The sequence below is a fragment of the Protopterus annectens genome, chromosome 12.part0 (assembly GCF_019279795.1).
Source record: "Protopterus annectens isolate FY-2018-M chromosome 12.part0, PAN1.0, whole genome shotgun sequence".
NCBI lineage: Eukaryota > Metazoa > Chordata > Ceratodontiformes > Protopteridae > Protopterus > Protopterus annectens.
Genome location: NC_056746.1, coordinates 870745079 through 870757634, shown reverse-complemented (window position 1 = coordinate 870757634; position 12556 = coordinate 870745079).

Genomic DNA, 12556 nt, shown 5'->3' with positions numbered 1-12556 from the left:
CCAGGTGATCTCTAATGCATGATGGATCATCTATAATGTATGTGCAGGTAACCCTGGAAGTTTCTATGATTCCCACATATAGCACACTGGTGACGTGTACATAAGGTTTTCTAAGGGTGACTTCCCACAAGGACATCTATTGAGGAATGCGGGTTATACACTGGAACCTTGACTGATGATTCTCATGAGAAACCCATGCAACCCCAATGAGCAAGGTTACAATGACGCATACTCTCAGACTAGAACTATCATAGATCGCATTTTGAGCCTGCTCAAGTCACTTTTCTGATGTCTAAATGTATCTGGAGGTGCCCTGAAGTATGATCCACCCACCTCTGCCAGTAGACTGGCAGTCTGTGCCATATTACATAATGGTATTGTTAGGAAATAGTTGCAGCTGAGGGAACAAGGCTACTAGCACCACAGGCAGAGGCAGGAGAACCAGCAGACACAGATGAGGAGTCAGATGAAGAACCAGCAAATGGGGATGATCATGTCAAACAGAGGCAGGCACAATTTGCTATGGCATTGTCTAAGATGCAGTGAACAGAGCACACCCTAAGTACATAAGTGAAAAGAAAAAAAAAGAAGCTAAGCACATTCAAACAGTAACACCGATGCATGCAAAAATATCAGCCTTCACTTACACATATACTGACTGTATACTGTGACCATCAGACAGAAGTAATGCCAGAGTAGACAAATTTATCAGCAGTATTAACCACAGTAAGTGATGAACCTGTAATGAAGAGGTAAATGATTACCCCCATATGTAACTACTGTGCTTCAAAAAGATAAAATGCTGCTGAACTATACAGGAATGTCAACAGTAACCTTTAAATGATATATGCAACATAAAAGTAAAACCTATGAGGCGATTTAACCATAACCCACAAGTGAGTGTGAGTATATCAGGATGTATCCATTGCTGACATGATTATACCCACACCCATGAGTGGGTTATTGCTATTCTACAATGACATTATTTAAGAAATTGCTTACCTTTCTTAAATAATGTCTTTGTGTAATGGTGCTGTAGTGTTCTCCCGCATTGTTTCTTCATTCATCTGTAGCTTCTGATGTACTGCGTATGCATACGAGACTTATATTCCCATGCTTGCAAAGTACAGTTGAAGACAAGCAGCAGAGTAAAGAGAATCTCCGCCACTGTTTTATGAGGCAAAAATCTGCATATTCTACAAATATTTGGCCAATTGAGAGGTATGAGAGCCTGCAGTGTCATGTGGAGGGACAGCGCAAAAACAGGAAGAAAACCAGGTATGTTTCTGTGTCTTTATTTTTGAGAACATTCCTGATTTTTCTTCTGTTTTGCACTGTCCCTCTGTAACATATTTCAGTAGAAAAGTCTGGCCACTAAATGGTACTTTAGCAGACAGACTTTTTTGTGTTGGCATATGCTTGATTTACAATGAGCACAATGGTTGGGCTGTCAACTCAGCATGCCCACTTTTGGGTTACATTGACCCATCATTGCATAATAATAGATACATAATGGCTTTTCATGGCATCTATATATATATATATATATATATATATATATATATATATATATATATATATATATATGGGTCTACCTGGTAACACCGACACGCCAAAACACCGACAACGAAATAACTGACACGACAAAACTGAAAGAAACCGAAAGTTCAAAACTTGAAACTTCACATGCCTGACAAACCACAATCCTGACAATCAACAAAAGAAATACCTCTCCCAAAAAGCACACACACAACACAAGCACACCAAAAACCTTACAAACCTACACTAAACCTTACATACACAACTATCTATGCACTAACCTTAACCTAAACCCTAACCCTAGGGTCCATCACTATAGCACACTTACCTTAACCACACCCTAACCCTAACTAACCTAACCCCCCCCAAACCTAATGTCCATCACTATAGCACACTTACCTGACCTGCACCCTACCCTAATCTCCCTCACTATCACACACTTACCTTACCCACACCCTGACCCTAACGTCTGTCCCTATCGCACACTTACCTTAACATGTCGGTGTTCTCAGTGTTGGGATTCTCAACTTTCGATCATCTCCGTTGTCGATCTTCCGGTGTCGGTGTTCTCATTGTTGGCATTCTGGACTTTCGGCATTTTCAGGTAGATATATATATATATATATATATATATATATATATATATATATATATATATATATATATAGGTTTACCATCAAAATGTCGAGCGCACATTGACAAATGTGCATATTATCAACACCTTTAAGCCAAACCCATAATGCCGATGTTTCAAAATGTCACAAAAACACCTAATGTTGACATTTCTGACCAATTTACACCTAAAACAAGTGCTAACATGTCAAAAAGGGGTTGAGATTTTGCAGTTCGGGACATCGGTGTTCGGCATTTTCAACAGTTGCAAGTTGGTGCTCCCATTTGCAGTTTCGAGCAATGTGCACTCTACATTTTGCTGGTAAACTATATATATATATATATATATATATATATATATATATATATATATATATATATATATATATATATAGATATATATATATATATATATATATATATATATATATATATATATATATATATATATATAGATATACGAGCTGTGTGTCAGGCCAAACCAGGCCCATGTCAAACAAACCCACAAATGCTAGGTCAGTTTCACCATCATCCAGAGGTACATGATGAATACTTATACATCCCTAATAACTAGAAAATAAAACAAAAATGTTTAAGACACAAATAAGAACTAGGTATCGCCCAAGCACATACTTGGCCTGCTCACTACTCTGCATCAAATATAAAATTCACCCAAGTTAGATACCCCGACAGTGACCTGGCTAATCTCACCATCATCTTCACAAAGTGCTGAGCAAGCATCAGATCATTATTAACAGCACTGAGGTACTAGTAACACTTCTGTAACTACAGTTAGGAGCACAACAAATAACAATGTCAGACCTAAGGAGAATAAAACAATAATACAGTTCAGTACATACTCTATGATGAAATCAGGCATATGAGTAAGCAAATATTACCTATCCACTCTGCGCATCAGACATGGGCAACCATAAGTCAAAAATAAATGAGGGCAGGGCACATAGGGGGATGGATTACAGGAGAGCAGGCCTGACACAAAGATGTGTGTGTGTGTGTGTGTGTGTGTGTGTGTGTGTGTGTGTGTGTGTGTGTGTGTGTGTGTGTGTGTGTGTGTGTGTGTGTGTGTGTGTGTGTGTGTGTGTGTGTGTGTGTGTGTGAGAAATCAAGTTAACTGCAAGTATGCACTGTCAGACCCAGTAGCACCAGATGTAAAGAAGTCTAATATTAAAGATTATCAGTGTGTGTGTGTGTGTGTGTGTGTGTGTGTGTGTGTGTGTGTGTGCTTGAGGTGGCATAGGCCACATGAAGAGTATTGCATGTGGGTCTGCAGGAACACAACCAAAGCATTTGTGCTAGCACTAAGCCCTGGCATCCTGGACAGGTTTGAGCTGTGCATGGTACAACAGTGAATTCACTATCACCCACAACCACATGAAATACCTCTGCCAGGAGTTACACTGCTAGCTCCATGACATTGGCTAGAAGTCAGGGTGTTACCTATATGTGAATGATGTCTGCTGGATGAGCTGACATCTTGACTACATCCACATAACCACCTGTTCTACCACATCTGGGTGTGGATACCTCAATCACTGACTGAGCAGTGGAACTTTTATCACTACCAGAACAGGGACTTGTAATGGCCATGTTGGCTAACATCTGACAACTGGAGCTTTTGTCCTTCTTGTATTGATTTGTATGCAATCACATTTAAATCTTGTATTGATTTGTATGTAATCACATTTAAATATTGTATTGATTTGTATGTAATCACATTTAAATCTTATATCGATTTGTATGTAATCACATTTAAATTTATGACCGTTATGTCTTGTATTACTAATTACTAACTGGAGCTTTTCTCCCAGGGCCTCTGCTGAAAAAGGACGTGTCCAGTCGGACCTTCACGGTAAACAAATGTAAAATAAATAGATGTCAGGCATGTGTAACACTCATCACAGAAGAGTTTCAGAAATATTACTTCAACATACATAACTTCTCACGTTAGAGATGGGTTAACTTCCTCAGAGAAATGTTTCCAGAAACCCATAAAGCAGAAGTAGAGGTTCATTGAAATAGCAAAGTGTACCGTCACTAAAAAAACAACCGTGCAAAGTACAGACATCACTCAATTCACTAGGAAAACATACTAAAATCATACTGCAAGCACTACTTTTAAAGAACATAAGATAATTTGCAGGAATTGTAATACAGTTGTCCCAAAAGGACATATATTCAGCAAGTCTAATCAGTCAAACAACAAATGGTTTCATTTTTGAAGCACATGGAGAATCCAAGCAGTCTTCCATAGTTCAACAGAAGTTCCTTAGTCCCAAATTGTGTTTATTTCTTGTAGATTAACCCCTTTGGACAAGTGGAATATGTAAATCAAGCTCATTATCGTTCCTGAATCACTCAATCTGCTCGAGGTGCTGGGTAGGCATCCATGATGTGAGGACCTAAATGATGCTGTACACACACCCTAGCAGTACAAATGTTGTATACAACATGACCGCATGTGAACTACTGTATGGCTCCTACCTCAGTAAACAGTAGCACAGCTAGGGCAGGGCAAAAGGGGAAACTGCCCCTGGTGCAAATTGTTAGAGGGTGTGATCCAGTCTGCCATCCATCCATCATCCTGATAGGTCTTTTATGCAATAAAAGCTGGTATTACCATTTACAGCCAAATCTGAGTGCTTTAGCACTCCATGTGTGGTCTAATTTTGGGAACTGATTGCTACAGATTAAATGTAAAAAAAAAGTTTTTTGAATAAAACCTGAGTGCTGTAGTGCTCTGTACAGGCAGGGGATAAAGTATAGTAACTGGCTGCTACAGTTTAAATGTAAAAAGAAAATGTTTTTCTTCTTTTTAACTAAAACTTGAGTACAGTAGCACTCTGTGCAGGTTGGGTATAAGATTGCTACAGTTAAAAGAAAAAAAATATGTATTTATTTATTATTATTATTATTATTATTATTATTATTATTATTACTATTATTATTGTTATTATAATATAATGTAAGGAAGAAAAGAAAGAAGGTTGGGGGCAGAGTACATAAACAGGACCTGAATGAATGTGACAAGAGGAAGGGGTGGTGTGCCATACTTCTGGCCACCTGGTCAGTGTGCCAGTCAAAAGTACAGAATTTTTTTTTTTGCTGTTGGCAGGGTTTTTTTCTTATTTAGGAGGTGTTGTGTGGTGGCATAGATTGGGTATTGTCTGCAGGAAGCATCCTGCAAGTTTTGCAGAACAACTTTTTCTTTTTTTTTTGTTGGTGTTCACATGATGAGCTGGGAGGTGGTATACTGGTTTGTGGGACTGGCACAGGGTGCTGGTTGAGCTGGCTATGTTTCTGTCATTAAGTCAGATGACATGAATGCATTATCAAGTGTAGCAGAAATGCAAGTGTTCATGTGGCAAATGCTATTAAAATAGTTAATATTTCACGGAATGCCACCGGTACTGTGTTCAGTTCTAGATATTTTGATGTGTCAGTGAAATTAGCAATCATTCTGTCAATATTTTGCTTGTAGAGGGCCACCACTTGGATATATCAACACATTGCTTTATGTTTTTCCTACTTTTTTCTTAGTTTTATCCTTCATGTGATGTTTGGCATTGCATATTGCTGACTGTCAGAAGTGACTAGCAGTGAACGACAGTTAATTTCTCAAGGCAAAAACTCAAAATTTTATTTTGTGTGCACAAAGACTACCATTGGTGCATGTTATTCAGCATTCCAAATGTTACTGAGTGCAGATAATAAACCTGTTATGTATCGATCATGCAATTAAGTCTGGCACCACTACGTGTCATTCAGCACTCTGGATATTAATAAGACCAGATAATACAACCTGTTATACATCTTTCTCTGGGACTCAACATGTTAATGTTGTAAGTTCTGTATAACAGCAGAAGCAATACAGGGATCAAGCCCAGATTACAGACTGTTTTACTGACAGGGTCAGAATAATGTATTGTCAGCAACTTTTTATTAGTATGAATTGAGCATGAAGTACAATTGGCAAATAGCAAATGTAAAACATAACTCTGTGTAATGAATGATAAAAAGTTAACTATTCTATATGTGAAGTGTTTTAAGCATAACAATCATCATAGATAATTTAAAGTAAACTTTTAGATCTGTGATGTTACCAATATTTATTGGAAGAAAGTAGAACTAATTTCAATTAACAGCATTAGGTATGCAGGACAGTATGTAATGTAAAGTATGTATAACCCCTTCCTCAACATATGTTAATGAGATTACTAAAATCAATGGAAAGGCAAGTGTTTTACAGGAATAAATAATTGCCTAAAAATAAAACTTCAATAACATAACTCAAAGTCCAGCACATAAAGACTTATCAGAATTAGGTCTATCTCCAGTCATGTTCAAATTGTTACATCTTAACTTACAACTTGAAAATGTTATTTTACTTGCAGCATTCACAGCTCATATACACAGTATAGCAGTTCATCTTCCTTTTTTGGTTACTGGTTCGATTCCCATGTGTTATCAGTCACAGTTTGTAAAATGTATGCTTCAGCATGTCATTATGTCCTAATTTACATACATTTTTTCTAATATGAACACTAAATGACACCAATATAATTAAAAATGTCATGTCATATTTGTTTTTCACAAGATTACATGTAAGATGAGCATCCACCATACTAGAGAGCATGGCCAGAAATGCCAATATATAATTTCAAATGCTACTCAGATCTCATCATCAACAAGCATTTGATGAAGCCACTGAGGAATATGTGTAGACATTGAGCATCACAAACAACCAAGACTCACTGCCATGTTTTAAGCATGAAGTGTACTTTGAAGAAATCATACCCAAATTTTTCACCAGGCCATTTGTATGCTTTCTACCATATAAATGCAGTTGACACGATTGTTTGTCACTGCACACAGGCTGGTTCATGTGAGATCTGAATTTGGTGCCGCACCAATTCCCTGCCATTTTTTTCTGATATCCTTGGAAGACATGACAGGTCATAGTGAGGGTGATGCTCCATTTAGATCCCAAAGATGGTGTCAGGAGGAGTCCAAAATCTTTGCTGGGCTCCTCATAAAGCTCTACAGCTGCAGGCTTTTGCAACAGTACTATATCAGTTGTCAGTACAAAGCAGAGGCTAAGAGCAGCTTAGTCAAGGTTGTCACCAATGCAGCTGGCATTCCAGTCACTGGAGAACAATGTCATCACCACTATAGTGACCTGAGACATCGCAAGCCACATCTCCTTTGCCGATGAGAGGAATATTTTAAAACTTATAACCCAATTGAATTGTGTAAGCATAGTGGCCCTCCACGAGCCAGTACAGTACTATGGTTTGCCAACACATAAAGGCTGTCATTAATTATCTTTTTTATGTTTTCTGTTCTCTACAACCACTGATGACATTGAAAAGAATAGGGAACCAAATCAGAATAGACTAGCATGCCTCAGAGAGGCATGAGGTAAGTATGGTTCAGGTATAAATGTTAGCAATGTCATCATGCATCAGCATTTTAATTCACTTTATCAATATGAAGAGCATCACACAACTGAGTAGGCACACCTCACACACGCACACACACACACACACACACACACACACACACACGCACACACACACACACACAAATATATATATATATATATATATATATATATATATATATATGTATACTGGACACATGCTCAACTAGCATATGTCCGAATCACAAAACATCGAACACACATACACGAAAGCGCTTAACATCAACAAGCGATTCCATGTATGTGTGCCTGTTTCGTAGATCAGACTATAGTGCGGGTAAGGGAAAATTCCTTTTCCCCCCACTGTAATGCGATCTCGGAGTGAGAATAATAAAGTAGGGGGGGGTGAAGTCCCCCTGAAGAAACGTAAATTTTTTTTTAGAACTACACATACACGGAAGCGCTTTTTGATGTTAAGCACTTTTGTGTATGCGTGTTCGATGTTTTGTGATTCAGACATATGCCAGGTCGAGCATGTGTCCTAGACCCATATATATATATATATATATATATATATATATATATATATATATATATATATTTATATATATATATATATATATATATAGGTGAGTTATTCATATGTATATGGGTCTACTGCTTTACATCAAAAATACACTTAGTCAAAATAAAGTAGTAGACCCTGCACTTCAGCGAAAGTCCACTTAAATGAAAGTGCACTTTCGCTGAAGTCTAGTTCCACAGGCTACCCAAAAAAAAACAAAACACTAAAACATGTTTTTTGTAGGTGGGTAAGCCCCTCTGCACCCCCCATGTGGGGGGCTGTGCCTTCCACATCCCCCTACTTAAATATACCAACTCCGAGATCGCACTACAGTGGGGAAAAGGGAATATTCCCATTCCACGCTGTAGTGTGACTGCCAAAGTCAATGTTCGAAGTTTCACTACTTTGAATAAGTGGACTCGATGAGGTGGGGTTCGAAGTAGTGAAACTTCGAACATATTGAGGGATCCCATATATATATATATATATATATATATATATATATATATATATATATATATATGTATATATATATATATATATATATATATATATATATATATATATATATATATATATATATATATATATAAATGGGTCTACTTCCCATGACTGAAATTTCATTTGACCGAGACCATAATACCAAATTTGCAAAATACTGAAAACTCATTTGACTGAATCTCATTATACTGAATTGTAAGCCATAGACATGATGTGGATTTCTTTTCTCCTGTGACTTGCTTGTGATAAAAAGAATTACTGTAACTTATAGAGCTGTATGTCAGAATACCAATAGTCATGTAGAAAGTAGTGTTGTCATGTTCTAAATGTGGGTATGTTTGTTTACATTTTTTATGGGAAGCATCTCAAGTAATATGGCAGATGTTTTGTGCATTCCCAGTAGCAGTGGCAGTGTGTAGACTACTGTAAGGTAAGTAAAAGGTATATGCCCTTTTCCCCACTGTAGTGTGAGCCTGAAGTTACTGTATATAGTTGGGGGGGTGTGGGGGGCACAGCCTCCCATATTGGGGGGTTGGAGGTCATAGCCCCCCTCCTAGTTTGGTTTTATATAATCCGGTTTCTGTTAAGAGGGTACATAAGTAGTTTTTAAGTTCTGGAAAGAGTTTGTCATTGGTGTTATAAGTATGCATGTCTCTGATTTTGGTCCCGGTCAAATGAAAGTCAAGCAAATAAAATTTCAGTCATGTGAAGTAGACCCATATTTATTTTATTTTCATTTATTTATTTCACATTTGTTAACCGGGATGGTCCGACTGGACAAGGTCCATTTACAGCGGAGGCCCGTGGAGAAAAGCTCCACTTAATTCAAAAACAACAAATAACAACAATAATGATATTATACATAGTGTAAAAAACATTGTTATACAAGTAGTATCTAGTGAGAGAAGAAAACAGTAAAGACAGTTTCAATCAGCAATATATACATATGTACATTCTGTTTGTTGCAAAAAACAGACAGAGATTACAACAAGTTCCTGTTTGTCAAGGAATACCATTTGTAACAACCATGGTTACTGAGGGTATGAACTATGAGAAAAAAAGTGTTTAGGTAACAGATTTAAAGACTATGTGACGCATGGACTGAGCCAAGAACATCTAAGATGGGCCTTAAGGGAGTTTTTGAATTGTGTGGTATCTGATGCAGAAGTCACGGATGGAGGGAGATTATTCCAAGTTTTTGCTATACTGTGTGAAAATACAGCTTTGCCTGCTGTGTTGTTAGCTGAGGTGATAGAGAGGAGTGATTTGTTGGCAGAGTGGAGTGGATGATTTGGTGTTTAGTTAGTCTGTAATTGCCTTAGAGCGGCAGTTTTGTCGGGTTGTTTTAGATTGTTGTATGCTATGACAAGATGGTGATAGATTAGTAGCTGTGGGAGCTCAAACTACTGAAGTTGCCTAAGAGATATGCAGTGATGGGTTCTAAATGGGGAATGATTAGCAAACTTGGCGATGTTGTTATAACAAGACTCAAGTTTGTCTAGGTCAGATTTCCTAACAGAAGTGAGAATTGGTGCTGCATACATTAGTGTGGAAAGAAGGTGGGTTTGAGCTAGGGTGACCTGAGCCTGATCTGATAGAAAGTTTTTATGTCTGTATAGGGAACCCATTTTTTGTGTACCTTTTTATAGTTTGAGAGATATGGATGTCAAAGTGGAGGTTTTTATCTATTTATATGCCAAGGAGCTTGGTGTGGAGAGAGGATGAAATGATAGTACCATTATTGGAGGAGATGGAGAAGGAGAGTGGAGAGGTTTTTGCTTTGTTTGGGGTAAATAGAAGTAGTTTTGTTTTGTTGGGATTTAAGATAAGTTGAATATTAATGATCCACCTTTCTACTGAGGCAAAAGATTCTTGGGCGAGGTGCTGTAGGGTGGTAAGAGATGGGGCTGAGCAGATTAGGGCGGAATCATCTGCATACTGTATGAGTGAGGCTTGCAGGGTAGAGGTATATAGGTTATTGGTAAAGATAGAAAAGAGCATTGGTCCCAATATGGAACCTTGAGGTACACCAATGGTGGTTGGGAGTAAAGGTGATAAAACTCCTTGCCATTGGACAGCTTGTTGTTGGTCTGCTAGGTAATTCATAAACCAAGCAATAGTGTTAGGGGTAAAGGCTAAAGAGGTTAGAGTATCTATTAGTGTGGAGTGAGAAAACATGTCAAATGCATTGTAGAGGTCCAGGAATATAGCAGATACAAATCTGTTGTTATTTCTATGTTAGTTAACCAGGTTTGTTTCGGAGAGAAAGGTGGTGGTTGTGCTGTGGTATGGGCGGAAGCCATGTTGTGTAGGGGAGAGGAGGTTGTTTGAGTTTAGGAAATGCATGACTTGAGAGTGTATACATTTCTCTAGTATCTTTCATAAAGGAGAAAGAATGGCAATGGGGTGGTAGTTTGAGAAATCATAGGAATTTCCACCCTTGACAAGGGGAATAATGTAGAAGACTTTCGACAGTCAAGGCATATAGGATTCCTGTATAGAGCAGTTGATAAGGATTGAGACTGGGTAGGATATGGAGTCGCCAGCAATTTTTAGGAAATTTGCTGGTAAGCCATCTGCTGCAAGAGTAGTTGGTTTAAGTTTTAAGAGGTGTTTTTTTATTGTAGAGGTTGGGACAGGTGAGAAAGTAAAGGCAGATATGTTGTTAGGAGCTGTTGGCAAGGATGAGTAGCTATTTTTGGATATTTGATGTGTGTATATATATATATATATATATATATATATATATATATATATATATATATCAAGCATACATGCCTCCTTAATAGTTGGGCTTTGCATTAGGCAATCTAAATCAAAATAGCTTTGTGTTGTTGTTTCTTTTGGCTTTTCCCAGTTAGGGGTCGCCACAGCGGAACTCCGGTCTGCTAATGATTGGCAGTAGATTTTTACGTACTGAGTTGCCAGCTCTGACACACAACCTTCAACGAAGGTATGCCCATTCACTCATGTCTCCACACAGAATTTGTTCTAGCTGAGAATCGAACAGGACAATGTCTTAGTGTGAGGCGACAGTGCTACCACAGCACCACCAATAGCTTTGTGTGTGGATTCAAATCCAAGAAGCAGCAATTAGTTTTCTGTTGCATAATATAAAATCAATGATCTGCAGTCAGTAACAATACAATTGCAGTATTTCTAAACAGACATTTATTTAATTGGAATGCATATGTCTTATTTGCAATAGCAAAAAAAATGTTTGTCTAATATCTGTCATAACAATGAGATTGATATGTCTATTAATACACATGCATAACTTTACATTCATATATGGATGTGCCAAAGGATGGCATATTTTATGTGTAAATTTGGATTAAATGTGAACTATTAAAATGACATGGCATTGCTGACATTTTCTATCATTTCTCTTCTCCCTACCCTATTTCTCTCTCTTATTTTTTAAAATGTTCTTACCTAATTTCTGCTGCATCACAAATGATCACAGCACGTGAACTAGAAAGGCCACCGGAATTGGATTGCCATACCACCAGAGTCTGCACAGACAATCAGGACTTCTGGGTCCCAACTTGTCAACATTATCTCCACAACTCCTGCACTACTTGCTCAAACTATGTCAGGTAACTCTGCCCCAGCGGCTGGTGCAGTGGTACCTACTGGGTGTAGTGCTGATGGAAGTGGGATTATATCACCCATAATGAGCTGACATGTTTGGTGAAAGACATTATGGAGAAGGGCCTTAGTGCCCACATGGGCAGAATTGAGAAAGTCTTGCATCGAATAGCTAAATTGATGGACTATCCACCACTGCTCCAGGTGTCTGCAACAGGAGACAGTGATGGCAGTTCTGAGGGTGAGGACCAGATTCTCACTGAACTTATGCTGGATGTGGATGCACCTCCAATGTCCTCTACCTAACC